Here is a 15,443-nt window from a genome sequence, read left to right as displayed (position 1 = left end):
GTGGGTTGAACTGACAAGCGTTGTGTAATTTTACTAAACTTGTTGTTTAGCCAATGGGGAGAATTTCATGCCAATGAGATTCAGATGTGTTATAGATATTGTTTTGAAAATTCCTTATGTCTATTCTGATGTATATTTGCTTTTATCCCACATATGTTAGCTTATAAACACTCAGTCAAGTAAATTTACAGGGCTGACCTAGAGAATGGCAAATTTGTGATCACGTTATGTTGTGTATAATGATGTGTTTTCTCAGACTTGTTTTTTTGAGCTGTAAGTTTAATTTGCACTGCTATTTTTCCTCAACATAGGAAATACTCTCACTGTTTGACAAAAAATAGGAACTTTAAATGACAAATTAGTAGAACCAACAAATGAAATATGGCAGGTACATGTCCAAAAAAGACTGTATGAAAAGAATGCTAAGGTTATTAGGCAAAAAACATAATTCACATAAAAAGATACCTAGAAAGTCAATTCCATCTTATTTGAAAAAGGAACTTAAGGGAATATGTTGAATCCATCTTCACTTAAACTGTGGACCTAACCAAAAATAGATATGAAAGCAGCCCTATCAATCCAAAAGTAAAAAACACAATAAACTTGCATTACTAACAAGTGTTATGTATGTTATTCTGGTGTTTGTTTTCGGTGTCAGAGTTGATTGTGTGTGCTAGGGTACACCATGTTTGGAGTTCCTTTTGTGAAACCACAGAACCCCATTTACTTATCTTTGTTTAAGGGTAATGTTGGGCATGATAATTTAGTACCATTAAGGTGTCCATTTTGTAATTTCTCTGGGCACACATAGCCATATACCACAGCTGTAGAAGCTACTTGTTCTGAATGTAGGCGAATTTGTCATCTCGATAGTAACTGTACTAAGTGCAAATCGTACATGATTCGCTGGAAGAATAAATTTGTGGTTAGATTCCTGTGTCTGGGATGGTTAAACGAGAATGTGTGTGGTTTTCTAAACACTTGAATTAGGATACAAATACGGTACAAAACTTGGTGGAAACACGAGCTACCACTAACACGAAAGCAGTTGCTGCCTTAACTCAGCGAGTGCAAGTATTAAGAGAGGAAATGGAGCACGAGAGGCAGAGAAATTTGGAACTTTATAGTGAGGTAGAAGCTGGGAACGCGACTCAGGTTCAATCGCAACTAGACAGAAACAGCTCCCAATTCTAAATTTAACGTATTTAAATAACACACTCACTCCACTACTCATGCACTTGTGAGACACGTTAATAGAGTCCCAGCATGGGAGAATTTCGATGGAACAAATGTGGCAGCGCATTACACCATTTCCCAGGACAACAGTAGCACGAAGTGTTAGTATTAAGCGTTGCGACTGACATTTGTGGCGTTTTTCTAGCAGGCCTTTGCGTACTGCATTACTGGATAATATGCAAGAAGGCATACTCTGAACCACGCCAACACACCAACTATGTGAAGAATTGTTGACCAGCTTTGGCTGGGGAAGCAATTAGTTCGCACTTAATTAGTATGTAAGGGCATAATAGGGCAACGTGGCCGTTAGTTAAGGCTGGAATAAATGGATGGGGAGATGTTGAGTGTGGGGACACTACACTACGAATTGGGGGGGGGGGGGGTGAATATCCTCAACATGTAACTAATTAGTTTTTAGGTAGTTTAGTGGGAGCCGTTTACTAATGACTCGTGACGAATCTTCTCGGAAAGGATGAGGAATAAGTTTGGTCATGTATCTAGGGAGTTATTAAAATTTTTGGTCAGCCGTGGCCGGAAGGTAGAGCTTACAGGAGCGACGGACACGTCAGGTAGGAGCCATTGGCAATGTTGTTATTAAACAACCGGTTCTGCGAGGCAGGTTTACGACACCACTCACAGGCGAGGAAGCATTGCAGGCACTATAATCAAATGTGGAGAAAGGTGTGGAGTAATCAGGTCCAACAAAATAATGAACACACACGCATTCACACAAGCACAACCCATACAGACATGGCCACTGTCTCTGGGCGCTGGAGTAAAACTTAGCATGACTCAGGCCCCAGTCATCATGATTTGTGTTCTGCCAAAAGGCAGGTTTTCACCTGGTAGTTCTCCAGGCTGTCTGGTCTGCTGCCATCCTCTTCAGGTCCACATAATTCATCTTCACTTTATGTCATCTATCATGTTGCATCTCCTTCTTCCTCTCAGTCCTTCCAAAGCTTCAGCTAGCAAGCAGTCCCTGCTCAGTGAAAGTCCCAACCAGTTCTTTTTCCTTTCTCTTTTTCTCTTATGACTTCCAGTAATCATCTTCTCTCACGAACCCTTTCCAATACTCTTTCGTTACTCTTTCCATCCAGCTTATCCTCTCCATTCTCCTCCACATCCACATCTCAAATGCTTCTGACCATTATTCTTCCACTAGTCTTATCGTGCATGCACTTACTTGGCTAATGGTAGCTTGTCCTATTTCAATACTGGACAGTCTGCGTCTTCTATCTGATGACCATTCTCTCTCTCTCTCTCTCTCTTTTTTTTTTTTTTTTTTTTTTTTTTTTTTTTTTTTTTTTTTTTTTTTTTTTTTTTTGCTGTGTGTGTTTGCTTCCCATGTTCCACACAAGCTTCATTCAGATATTCTATTCTTTTTCCACCAATACATATTCCTCTTTTCCCATTCAAGCTTTTCGCAATAAGGAATTCATTAAACAACAGTGGGGACTAACTTGTCGTACAATGCTGCTTGCTTCTGACAGTTGATTTCCAGTCCTTATCCTTAATTTCTGGTGTACATATAGATTCTGTATCAGACGTCTCTCTTTCCATTCTCCTCCTTTCCTCTTCAATACGACCATCAACTGAAATCTGTCAAAAGCATTTTCTAAATGTGTAAAAACAGCAAAGATTTTTCTACCTTTCTCCATATATCTTTCCCATGTAGTTCTTAACAGGCCAATAGCATCTCTTGTTCCTTTTCCTCTTCTAAATCCGAACTGCTCCTCTGCAATCCCTCTATCCAGCTTGCCATATAGCCTTCTACTCAACACTCTCAGCAACACTTCAGCTGCATGAGAAATTAGACTGCTGGTCCTATGCTCTTCACATTTTTTAGTGTTTCTCTTTTTCTCTGTTGGTATCATAACTGTTGTCAGGAAGTCCTCAGGCCATTCCCCTCTGTCATATATCTAATTACAGAGGTAGATTACTTATTTTCTTGCATTGTTTCCCAGTCTCTTCACCAGTTATGCCGGCATATCTTCAATTCCACATGGCTTTCTATTCTTCATCTCCTTCAGCGCCTTTTCTACTGCTGCTTCCAACATGGTGAATCCCTCTCCATCTTCCGGTACATATTGCTCCTCTTCAACATTAATTTCGCTTCGTATTTCATCCCACTTATACAGACATTCAGTATATTCTTGCCATCTGTTCAAAAGTTCCTGTGGTTGTTCCGCTAGAATACCATCCGCACTTTCTATTTCCATGTTATTCCTCTTTCTTTTACGTTCAAAAACTATCTTACTGCCAGTCTATATATCATTTCATACTTTTCCTCTTTCTCCATTTTCTCTATTTCTGTTTCATACAATTTTCCCCTTGCTTTGTTAGATACTCTTCTTAATTCATTATTCAGTTTCCTGTACCTCTTTTTGCCTTCTTGAGTTTCTACATTTTTGCACTTTCTCCGCTCTTCTATCTTTTTCAACATGTTTTCTGTTATCCATTCTTTCCTGGTACTTTGGGATACTCTAATTCTTAGTACTTAGTTTGCTCAGTCCATGAGTCCTTCCTAATTTTTTCCATTTGTCATTAACACTTTCATCAACACTACCTCTTTCACATTTTTCCATGGATCTTTTTTCCAAATGTGATGCCTTTCCTACCTCTTTGTGTCTTTCTATTTTTGTCTTTCTTTTGCTTTACCTCAACTTTACTTGTATTTATCACACTACTAGGTTGTGGTCTGAATTTATATCCGCTCTTGGATAAGCTTTGGCATTCTTCAAACACTTCCTAAACCTCAGTCCAACTGATATCTTTCCCTCTCCATGTGTAAAGTTTCCTTTTGTGGTCTTCAAATAATGTGTTACCCATTGCTTATCAACTTTATTTACAGGAACTAATTAGTCGTTCCCCTCTCTCATTTCTTCAGTGCCCAGAAACAATGGCCATGTTTGCGGGAGTTGTGGTTGTCTGAATACGTGTATGGTTTCTATTTTGGAAGGAGAACTTTGTCTTAAAGCTCAGTACTTAGACTGGTTTTTCATTGTGCATATATGAAGCTCAGTGCCTCCTCTATATGGTGAGTAGTAATCTGTTCTTCGCATATTGTTATTCCATTGTTTGAATTCTCACAAACATATATTTACACTCGAGCATAAACACAATAATAAAATAAATTTTTACGTCTGTCTGTCATAGCAAAAAATAGCAGAAAACGATTGCTACTATCCCACATTACACAAAAAAACTTATATTAAAAAGTTATACCTAAATGGAAGTAAAATAAAATAAAAGACAGCATTACGTTAACATGGAAACATGATAACGGAAAAGCTCACTTTACCGTCATCCCATATTGGCAAAAAAACTTTCGACAAAATCTGCGTTACTAAACTCGTGTATCGCCGAAACTGAATATGAATATCCATTCTGCCACATGATTTAGATTTGCTTGGCTTAACTACATGATTGTCGGCATTACTCCTTCAAGTGGCAACCATCACTTCCCTCTCCAGCTGATTTAGTGCGCCGTCTGTAATGGTCCCGATTACGATCCAACATTTCCTCTTAGTTTTTCTTGTTTACTGACTTATTTATTTTCATTTATTTTGTTACTTTGCCCAAAATGTTTAAATCTTTCTGGCTCTGTCATAGGTGTAAGCAAGACTTCTTAAAGATATTCGTAACAGTAAATTTTGCAACGAGGTTGATAGATGGCTTTTGCGTAGCAATAATACTTGCGGCAATTAATAGATGTATTACGGCAAGGTCAGATAGCTCACTTTCTTAAATGAACATAAGAACTTATACGATCAAACAACCAAAATTTACATACACATCATACTCAAGAAATTATGAGTGATTTGAGTTCTCATTGTTCACTATTTTCGGTTGTAGAGGTGCGGCAACTGTACTGGATGGTCAAGTTCGGTTTTGTTATAACTGTTGCACCTTTGTATCGATTTCAGATGTCGAAAAATAGAGGCTATCAAGGAGCTGTTTGATCATGCCTATGTTTACTACATGAGTCAACGAAAACTCATTTGTCGTTGAAGTGCTATGTTAAGGCTGAATGTATTCTGTTAATTAGTCACATGTCGATGTTTTCAGATTAATTCTCTTTCTAATGCAAGCGTCTTGCTTACTATAAGTGGAGAAATTTTTTCCTTCATAGCAGGTAACGAAGGTATCGTGGAGTTCTAGCCGATGTAGAAATGGTGAGTAGAAGAGACCTCTTAAGATCAGTAGCACCATACTACGCCACCTGCAGGATTTTTGAGTTGACGCCGTTCACAGTGGACACAGGAGTGTGAGCTACGGAGGACATGTGCTGGTACACTGTACGCGGCTGTTGTTCTCGTCATTAACGTGGCAATAGCAGCACATGTGGTAAGCTGGTTGCAAGCTATAAACGCGAGAAAGAAAGGATTCCATCACTTTTGTGTGGCTGGTTTGCCTATATGATGACATTTTATGCCACCACGGTGACGGCGGCCGCCGCAGACTGGTTTCGAAACATCCACAAGTACCAGAGGATCCTCAGTCTTTTGTCTTATCGGGACAGTGGTACCCTGGAGTCGCGCCATTTCTCCGGTGCGGCGGTGAGGATCTCCAGCAAAGTGGTGTTTGCAGGCTCTCTCGTGCTACGTGTAGCTGCTGTGACGTTGAAATTTCTGAGTATCGGAATGAAATGGACATACATGTTCACACTGCTCTCAAGTTGTATTGTACTTACCGCTGTGTTCGGGTATGTTGGCCTCGTTCTTCTTGTGAGGAGTGACTTATGCCAGCTCAACCAGTGTCTGAGAGCTACAGCCCGAGTGAGATGCCAGCGGCGACCTCTTGCGGACCGCTACCGGAAGCTGAGGAGCATCTACTCTGTACTGTGCAACCTGTTCCAGGAGGTCCTTTCGGCCCACCAGATATTCTTAGTTTTATTCATGGTGACGGCGCTGTGCATAATATCTTGGAATGCAGTTGCCGCGGTTTTATTACAGCACCAGAGGCACCTAATGGTGACACATATTTTGCTTACATCGTGGCAGTCGTCACAGGTGTTAATGGTGTCAGCGGCCTCACACGCGCTGTCCAGGGAGGCGGCGCAGACAGCGCCTGTCCTGTGCAAGCTACTCGTGGGTTCGTGTCTCCGCAGCTCAGAAACGGTAGAGCTGGGCCACTTCTGCCGACTCGCCCGCAGCCAGAGTCCCACTCATCAACTTTACGGCGTCGTTCCTTTGGATTCTCGGATGTTGGTGGCCTCCTTGTCATTCGTTACAACTTGCACCGTGGTTTTGTTAACTTTCTGGACAGTGTTCTAAAAAAGAAAATAAAAAGAACAGTGAGCTGAATATTATTACAACAGTAGTGTGAACATGGGTTGTTCTGCAGTAAAATTCTATAACAGTTTTGCTATGATTACGAGCTTGTAGACTACATGCCTATTACATGAATTTTTATCAGAATGTCAGGTAATTATTGAAAGTGTGTAGTGTTGTACATAATGCGACCTTATATCTTTAAAATTTTCCCTTGCTCAGTATTGCGCAACACAGCCAAGGGGTACAAAAATGGATGTTATCAAGTCTGTTGTGCAGTGTCACTACAGTGTCACTACCTTCACTCAAAACCAACATGTAGCGTTCCATCGGTGAAAACCATAGTAGACATATATATATATATATATATATATATATATATATATATATATATATATATATATATATATATATATATATATAAGGTGTTGCAAAAAGGTACGTCCAAACATTCGGGAAACATTCCTCACACACAAATAAAGAAAAGTTATTATTTGGACATGTGTCCTGAAACGCTTAATTTCCATGTTAGAGCTCATTTTAGTTTCGTCAGTATGTACTGTGCTTTCTCGATTCACTGCCAGTTGGCCCAATTGAAGGAAGGTAATGTTGACTTCGGTGCTTGTGTTGACATGCGACTCATTGCTCTACAGTACTAGCATCAAGCACATCAGTACGTAGCATCAATAGGTCAGTCTTCATCACGAACGTTGTTTTGCAGTCAGTGTAATGTTTACAAATGCGGAGTTGGCAGATGCCAATTTGATGTATGGATTAGCACGGGGCAATAGCTGTGGCGCGGTACGTTTGTATCGAGACAGATTTCCAGAACGAAGGTGTCCCGACAGGAAGACGTTCGAAGCAATTGATCGGCGTCTTAGGGAGCACGGAACATTCCAGCTTATGACTCGCGACTGGGGAAGACCTAGACCGACGAGGACACCTGCAATGGACAAGGCAATTTTTCGTACAGTTGACGATAACCCTAATGTCAGCGTCACAGAAGTTGCTTCTGTACAAGGTAACGTTGACCACGTCACTGTATGGAGAGTGATACGGGAGAACCAGTTGTTTCCGTAACATGTACAGTGTGTGCAGGCACTATGAGCAGCTGATTGGCCTCCACGGGTACACTTCTGCAAATGGTTCATCCAACAATGTGTCAATCTTCATTTCAGTGCAAATGTTCTCTTTACAGATGAGGCTTCATTCCAACGTGATCAAATTGTAAATTTTCACAATCAACATGTGTGGGCTGACGAGAATCCGCACGCAATTGTGCAATCACGTCATCAACACAGATTTTCTGTGAAAGTTTGGGCAGGCATTGTTGGTGATGTCTTGATTGGGCACCATGTTCTTCCACCTACGCTCAATGGAGCACGTTATCATGATTTCATACGGGATAGTCTACCTGTGCTGCTAGAACATGTGCCTTTACAAGCACGACAAAACATGTGGTTGATGCATGATAGAGCTCCTGCACATTTCAGCCGAAGTGTTCGTACGCTTCTCAACAACAGATTCGCTGACCGATGGATTGGCAGAGGAAGACCATTTCCATGGCCTCCACGCTCTTCTGACCTCAACCCTCTTGACTTTCATTTATGGGGGCATTTGAAAGCTCTTGTCTACGCAATCCCGGTACCAAATGTAGAGACTCTATGTGCTCGTATTGTGGACGGCTGTGATACAATACGCCATTCTCCGGGCTGCATCAGCACATCAGGGATTCCATGCAACGGAGGGTGGATGCATGTATCCTCGCTAACGGAGGACATTTTTAACATTTCCTGTAACGAAGTGTTTGAAGTCACGCTGGTACGTTCTGATGCTGTGTGTTTCCATTCCATGATTTATGTGATTTGAAGAGAAGTAATAAAATGAGCTCTAACATGGAAAGTAAGCGTTTCCGGACACATGTCCACATAACATATTTTTTTCTTTGTGTGTGAGGAATGTTTCCTGAAAGTTTTGCCGTACCTTTTTGTAACACCCTGTATATATATATATATATATATATATATATATATATATATATATATATATATATATACGAAACAAACACTAACTTTTCACATCTTTATATGAGATTTTCCATAATCATATATATATATCAGAGATTTTCCCTGAAAACTAACATATATCTCTTTTTGTTACTAAATGGCCATCTCTAATTACCTCAATATCAGTGAGGAGTTATTCTTGTCTTAGACCAGATAGAATTCATGCAGGGTCAATGGAGACCTCAGTGTATGGTACTTTGGAGGTACCATATTTCCTGATGTTCAGGTGTCTAGTGTAACATACCTAGTGTTTGTGCTTATGTTCTAGTTAAGTTTCTTTGTGTGACCAGGATGTTCTCTTTTGAGTATATTTTAACGTTTTAAGGTTACTTTGCATGAGTGAGGTATTAGTCAAGTATATAGATGGTTTCTTCCATATGAGTGGCAATATATCTGTTGTGACTTTGCAAGGCAGCCAAGTCACAATGAGAGGAAGCCGAAAGGCACGCGCTTAAGCTCACGCAGGCTGGTGCGAGGTCTGGAACAGTTAAGGGAATTAATAGTAGCAAATAAAGTATGTAATTGATATAATACTTAACTTTAATCCACAATTGGTGTACATCGCTCTTGACGGTACATGTTATAACCTCAATATCAAATGGTATGGCGCCTTGCTAGGTCGTAGCAAATGACGTAGCTGAAGGCTGTGCCACTATCGCCTCGGCAAATGAGAGCTTATTTTTCAGTGAACTGTTGCTAGCTACGTCGGCTGTACAACTGGGGCGAGTGCTAGTAAGTCTGTCTAGACATGCCGTGTGGTGGCGCTCGGTCTGCAATTACTGACAGTGGCGACACGCGGGTCCGACGTATGCTAACGGACCGATTTAAAGGCAACCACCTAGCAAGTGTGGTGTCTGGCGTGGCGGTTGGCGGTGACACCACATTTCCCCCCCCCCCCCCCCCCACAAAAATCGGCGTACGGTTGTGTTATAAGGCTTCCGCCCGCCGTGGGGAGGACCCCACATTGACGTATGCGACGAGGTTGGGAGCCTAATAACAGGCGAGGCTGTGCCAACCGCATCCGTGGGGAGCTAGGAAACGCCTGAAAACCTAGTCCAGGGTGCACGCCATCATGCGGTGTATGCGCCCGTAGAGAGATAGGAGGGGCCGAAGGGTCGACCTCCATCGCGTCGGGGTACCCGACGGGCGAAGACGACATCTGGTCCGGAGCGGGCAAGAGGTCCATGGCGGAGGACAGCTGGTCACGGGAAGCGATCGGCGGCGCGTGACCCAGGGAGGCGCTTGGCGGCTGCAGCGAAGCATCCACTGCGGGCGGCGCCGGCGGGAGAACAGGCGGCCGCGGCTCCGATGGCGGCACGGCGCCATGGGGCAAAATGGAAGGCAGAGTCAGTAACACCTGGGGATGAGGCGAGCCAGTAGGTGGGTCCCCAGGGCGCTGATCGGACGGCACCGTCGCTGAAAGCAGACGGGGAGCGGCAGAACCCGTGCGACGACACAGGGGCAGCTGATTGAGATGCCGACGCACCTCACCAGAGGCCCCCAAAACCAGATACATAGCGCGGCCGAGGCAGCGAAGAATGCGCCTTTCCAGCCAACGCCGTGAACTTCGATAGTTGCGATAAGTGACAACGTCGCCTGGAGCAAAAGCAGGTGGCTGCCGCTGCACAGGAACCTGATGCGGAGGATGTAGCAAAGACATCAAGGTTCGATGAGGGCGACCGTGAAGCAACTCAGCCGGCGAGCGACCATCTCAGGGCTGAGAGCGATACGAGGACAAAAAAAGCAATAAGGCGTCCTCCTGAGAGTGCGACTCTTTCAACTTCAACAACTGTGACTTGAAAGTCCTGACCAATCGTTCAGCGGCATCGTTTGACTGAGGCGAAAACGGCGCGGATGTCAGATGTTTGAATACCATTGGACTCGCAGAATGACTGAAATGCTGCGGACATAAATTGGGGGCCATTGTCGGAAACAATAGTCTGTGGAAGACCTTCAATGCAAAAGATAGCAGATAACGCTTGGATGGTGGCAGATGACGTCGTGGAAGACATCCGGACAACAAAAGGAAAATTACTGAGTGAATCTACCACAACCAACCAGCGAGCATTCCAGAATGGACCAGCAAAATCGATGTGTAAGCGTTGCCAAGGGGAAGTGGCTTTAGGCCATCCAAAGAATTTCCGCGGCGGTGCGGATTGTTGTTCGGCACACGCCATGCAAGAAGGGCACATATTCGTAATCGCAGCATCGATTACGAACCAACTACAGTGCTGACGAGCAAGTTGTTTCATGCGCACTATACCCCAATGTCCTTGGTGGAGAAGCTGTAAGACAGAGGACTGTAACAAACGTGGTACCACGACTCTGGACTGATCATTATCAGAAGGCAACAGCAAAACACCACGTCGAACAAAAAGTCCCTCCTTGTGAGCAAAAAATCGGCGAACCAACTTTGACAAGGGCCGTTGTGTAGCAACAAAACGCAAAACGGTAGCAAGGACAGAGTCAGCAGCTGTGGCTGTAGCCACACGACGAAAATCGATCGGAAACGATTCTACTATGTCATCGGTTTCCGCATCAATGAACATGCAAGCAAGTTCGGAATAATCGAACGCTCTATCCTCAGCAACAGGCAAACGGGACAACGCATCAGCGTTTTTGTGCTTAGCAGTGGACCGATACAAGATATCGTAGCGGTACTGCGAGAGGAAAATAGACCAGCGAATGAATTTCTGCGCTGTACGTGTAGGTACAGGCTTGTTTTTATGAAAAAGCGATGTCAAAGGTTTGTGGTCTGTGATGATGGTAAAGTGACGAGCATACAAGAAATCATGAAACTTAGTAACTCCAAATACGAGAGCCAAAGCTTCTTTCTCGATCTGTGAATAATTTCGTTGCGCAGACGAGAGCAATTTGGACGCAAAGGCATTTGGGCGATCATGCGATCCATCTTTGTGCGCAAGCACAGCACCGATCCTGAAATCCGATGCATCCACCATCAACAGAAGGGGTCTCTGGGGATCGAATGGCGTAAGGCAAGTATTAGAAAGCAACGCAGATTTCAACTGGCGAAAGGCGCGTTCGCATTCCGTCGTCCAGACGAACGGAACACCTTTACGGCGTAAGCGATGAAGCGGAGCTGAAATGGAAGAGGCGTTGCGGACATATTTGTTATAATAATTTATTCTTCCCAGCACACTCTGTAGCTGCTTCAAATTCTGCGGCGAAGGCAAGTCTTGTATGGCATGGAGGTGTTCTGGACTTGGATGTATGCCGTGTGCATTGATTACATGTCCCAAATATGGTAAATGACGAGCAAAAAACACACACTTGTCCTTCCGCAAGCGAAGACCATGTTGTCGCAAGACCTGAAATAATGTTCTGAGATTGGCTAAATGTTCGTCTTCTGTCTTTCCGGAGATCACAATATCGTCCAGATAGTTTGCTGCAGTAGGGACCGACGCACAAACAGTTTGCAGATATTGCTGAAACAATGCAGGGGCGGATGCACACCCGAATGGCAGTCTTTTGAATCGATACAACCCAAGATGCGTGTTAACCACCAAAACTCGCTGGGATTCTTCGTCCACCGGTATTTGCAAGTACACATCTGCTATGTCCAACTTCGAAAAATATTTACCTGGGCACAGTTTCTCAAAGAGATCTTCCGGGCGGGGTAAAGGAAAAGTTGCAGTCCCTAGTTGTGGATTCACCGTAGCCTTGAAGACCACACAAAGTCTCAATTTTCGGAAGGTTTTGGCAAAATTACTAAGGGTGGTGCCCAGAGAGAAGCCTGCACACATTCAATTACACCTTGTGATTCTAAATCGTTTAACGTTCTTGCGACCTCATCACGCAATGCGTGAGGGACATTGCGCGCTCTGAAAAACTTCGGTTGCGCTTTTACTTTCAGTTCAAAATGTGCTTCATAGTTCGTAGCGCAACCAAGGCCCGGTGCAAAAATGTCTGCAAATTCTTCACATAGACGAGAAACACTGTCTGAAGGCACAGTCTGGTTCACTGATAGGACCTGATTTACAATGGACAAGTTAAACAACTGAAATAAATCCAAACCAAACAAGTTGACTGCAGAAGAAGAACGAAGGACGTAAAATGACACAAGTTTTGTTTGTCCCTTGTATGTTGCCAGAAGGCTGCACTGTCCTAACACAGGGATATTCTGACCGGAATAACTATTTAACTTAACATTTGCGGCACACAACGGAGGTGTGCCCAATTGTTTGTACATGTCTTTATTGATCAATGAGACTGCAGCTCCGGTATCGAGCGGGAAAGGTATCACGTTGCCATGAATGTCCAAATCTACAAAAAGTTTATTGTACTGCTGGTGACAAGAGCAACTGTCTCGTGCAGCTTGAACTGACACTGGTACTGAATCACTTGCGACGTGACTTGATTTCCATCGACGTCGACGCACACTTTTTGTGGGGTGAACACAGTCACTGTGAGAGAGAGTGGCACTGGGAGGAGTGGAATTAACTACATGAATTTCCATGGGCGAAGGTTCACGTGTCTGAGTATTCTTGGTTCGATTCCGATGCCAGCATGAAGCAAAGTGCCTGGAATGGTTGTGAGTGTCCGATCTGAGCTTTTTCTGGCAAACACTCTGAACATGTCCTTTCTTATTACAGAAAAAGCAAATAGCTTGGCGTGACGGGCAATTCTCACACGAATGTCTAGTAGCACACCGCGGGCATGATTTTAGCACTGCATTTGCATGCTTGCTTGGCACACTTAGCGGAGAGCTTGGCGGCAGTTGCCCAGACGGCCGCATCAAAAGGACAAAAAGGTGGTGCAACAGCAAGTTGTGGCTGCGGTAGCAATGGAGCGGCGGCTGCCGCATCGTTTTGCATTGCTCGTTGACCCTGGACAAGCTGTCCAAGGGCATCCAATAAGGCCTGTGTCTGCTGATTCTGCAAGCGATAAAATTCGGACAGTACATCTGGAAATTGTGGCGAAGCCATGACACAATGAAATCAGTCTATCAACAAACACAAAATCCTCTTTTGAGACTCGTCGCTAAAAATGTTGTGATTAGGCAAGGCAGCCAAGTCACAATGACAGGAAGCCGAAAGGCACGCGTTTAAGCTCACGCAGGCTGGTGCTAGGTCTGGAACAGTTAAGGGAATTAATAGTAGCAAGTAAAGTACGTAGTTGATATAATACTTAACTTTAATCCACAATTGGTGTACATCGCTCTTGACGGTACATGTTATAATCTCAATATCAAATGGTATGGCGCCTTGCCAGGTCGTAGCAAATGAAGTAGCTGAAGGCTATGCCACTATCGTCTCGGCAAATGAGAGCTTATTTGTCAGTGAACTGTTGCTAGGTACGTCGGCTGTACAACTGGGGCGAGTGCTAGTAAGTCTGTCTAGACCTGCCGTGTGGTGGCGCTCGGTCTGCAATTACTGACAGTGGCGACACGCGGGTCCGACTTATTCTAACGGACTGCGGCCGATTTAAAGGCTACCACCTAGCAAGTGTGGTGTCTGGTGGTGACACCACAATATCCAACAGTCTTGCCACATTGGATCTCACACAGCCAACAAAGTTCAGCAATGTCAGGTCTGGTTAGTACTTGGGTGGGTTATCTTCTGGATATTCCAGGTGCTATTGGATTTGAAAGACTGGTGCTTGGTTGTTGCACAATGTGACTATTATTACTGTAGTTGCAACATGTGATGAAGAATTTGGTACTCTTCAGTAATACTATTGATGAAAGAGTGTACAGTGATTTTCTTAATTATGGGGATGAGTGAGACAGTGTGCTGTGTTCTTACACATGATTTGATTGCATATGTGGTTATCATGTAGAGGGTGGTCCACTGATCGTGACCGGGCCAAATATCTCACGAAATAAGTGTCAAATGAAAAAACTACAAAGTACGAAACTCGTCTAGCTTGAAGGGGGAAACCAGATGGCGCTATGGTTGGCCCGCTAGATGGCGCTGCCATAGGGCAAATGGATATCAACTGCGTTTTTTAAAATAGGAACCCCCATTTTATTACATATTAGTGTAGTACGTAAAGAAATATGAATGTTTTAGTTGGACCACTTTTTTCGCTTTGCGATAGATGGCGCTGTAATAGTCACAAACATATGGCTCACAATTTTAGACGAACAGTTGGTAACAGGTAGGTTTTTAAATTAAATACGGAACGTAGGTACGTTTGAACATTTTATTTCAGTTGTTCCAATGTGATACATGTACCTTTGTGAACTCATAATTTCTCAGAACGCATGGTGTTACAACGTGATAACCTATAAATACCACATTAATCCAATAAATGCTCAAAATGATGTCCGTCAACCTAAATGCATATGGCAATACGTGTAATGACATTGCTCTCAACAGCGAGTACTTCGCCTGCCGTAATGTTCGCACATGCATTGACAATGCGCTAACGCATGTTGTCAGGCGTTGTCAGTGGATATCGATAGCAAATATCCTTCAACTTTCCCCACAGAAAGAAATCAGGGGACGTCAGATCTGGTGAACGTGTGGACCATGGTATGGTGCCTCGACGAGCAATCCACCTGTCATGAAATATGCTATACAATACCGCTTCTACTGCACGCGAGCTGTGTGCCGGACTTCCATCATGTGGGAAGTACATCGCCATTGTGTCATGCAGTGAAACATCTTGTAGTAACATCGGTAGAACATCACGTAGGAAATCAGCATACACTGCACCATTTAGATTATCCTTCCTCCCATAATTCCGCACCATACATTAACCCGCCAAGGTCGTTGATGTTCCACTTGTCGCAGCCATCGTGGATTTTCTGTTGCCTGATAGTGCATATTATGCCGGTTTACGTTACCACTGTGGGAAGTACATCGCCATTCTGTCACACAGTGAAACATCTTGTAGTAACATC

The sequence above is a fragment of the Schistocerca serialis genome, chromosome 4, assembly GCF_023864345.2.
Source record: "Schistocerca serialis cubense isolate TAMUIC-IGC-003099 chromosome 4, iqSchSeri2.2, whole genome shotgun sequence".
Taxonomy (NCBI): Eukaryota; Metazoa; Arthropoda; class Insecta; order Orthoptera; family Acrididae; genus Schistocerca; species Schistocerca serialis.
The sequence above is the reverse complement of the archived record's forward strand: the minus strand, read 5'-3'. Positions refer to the sequence as shown.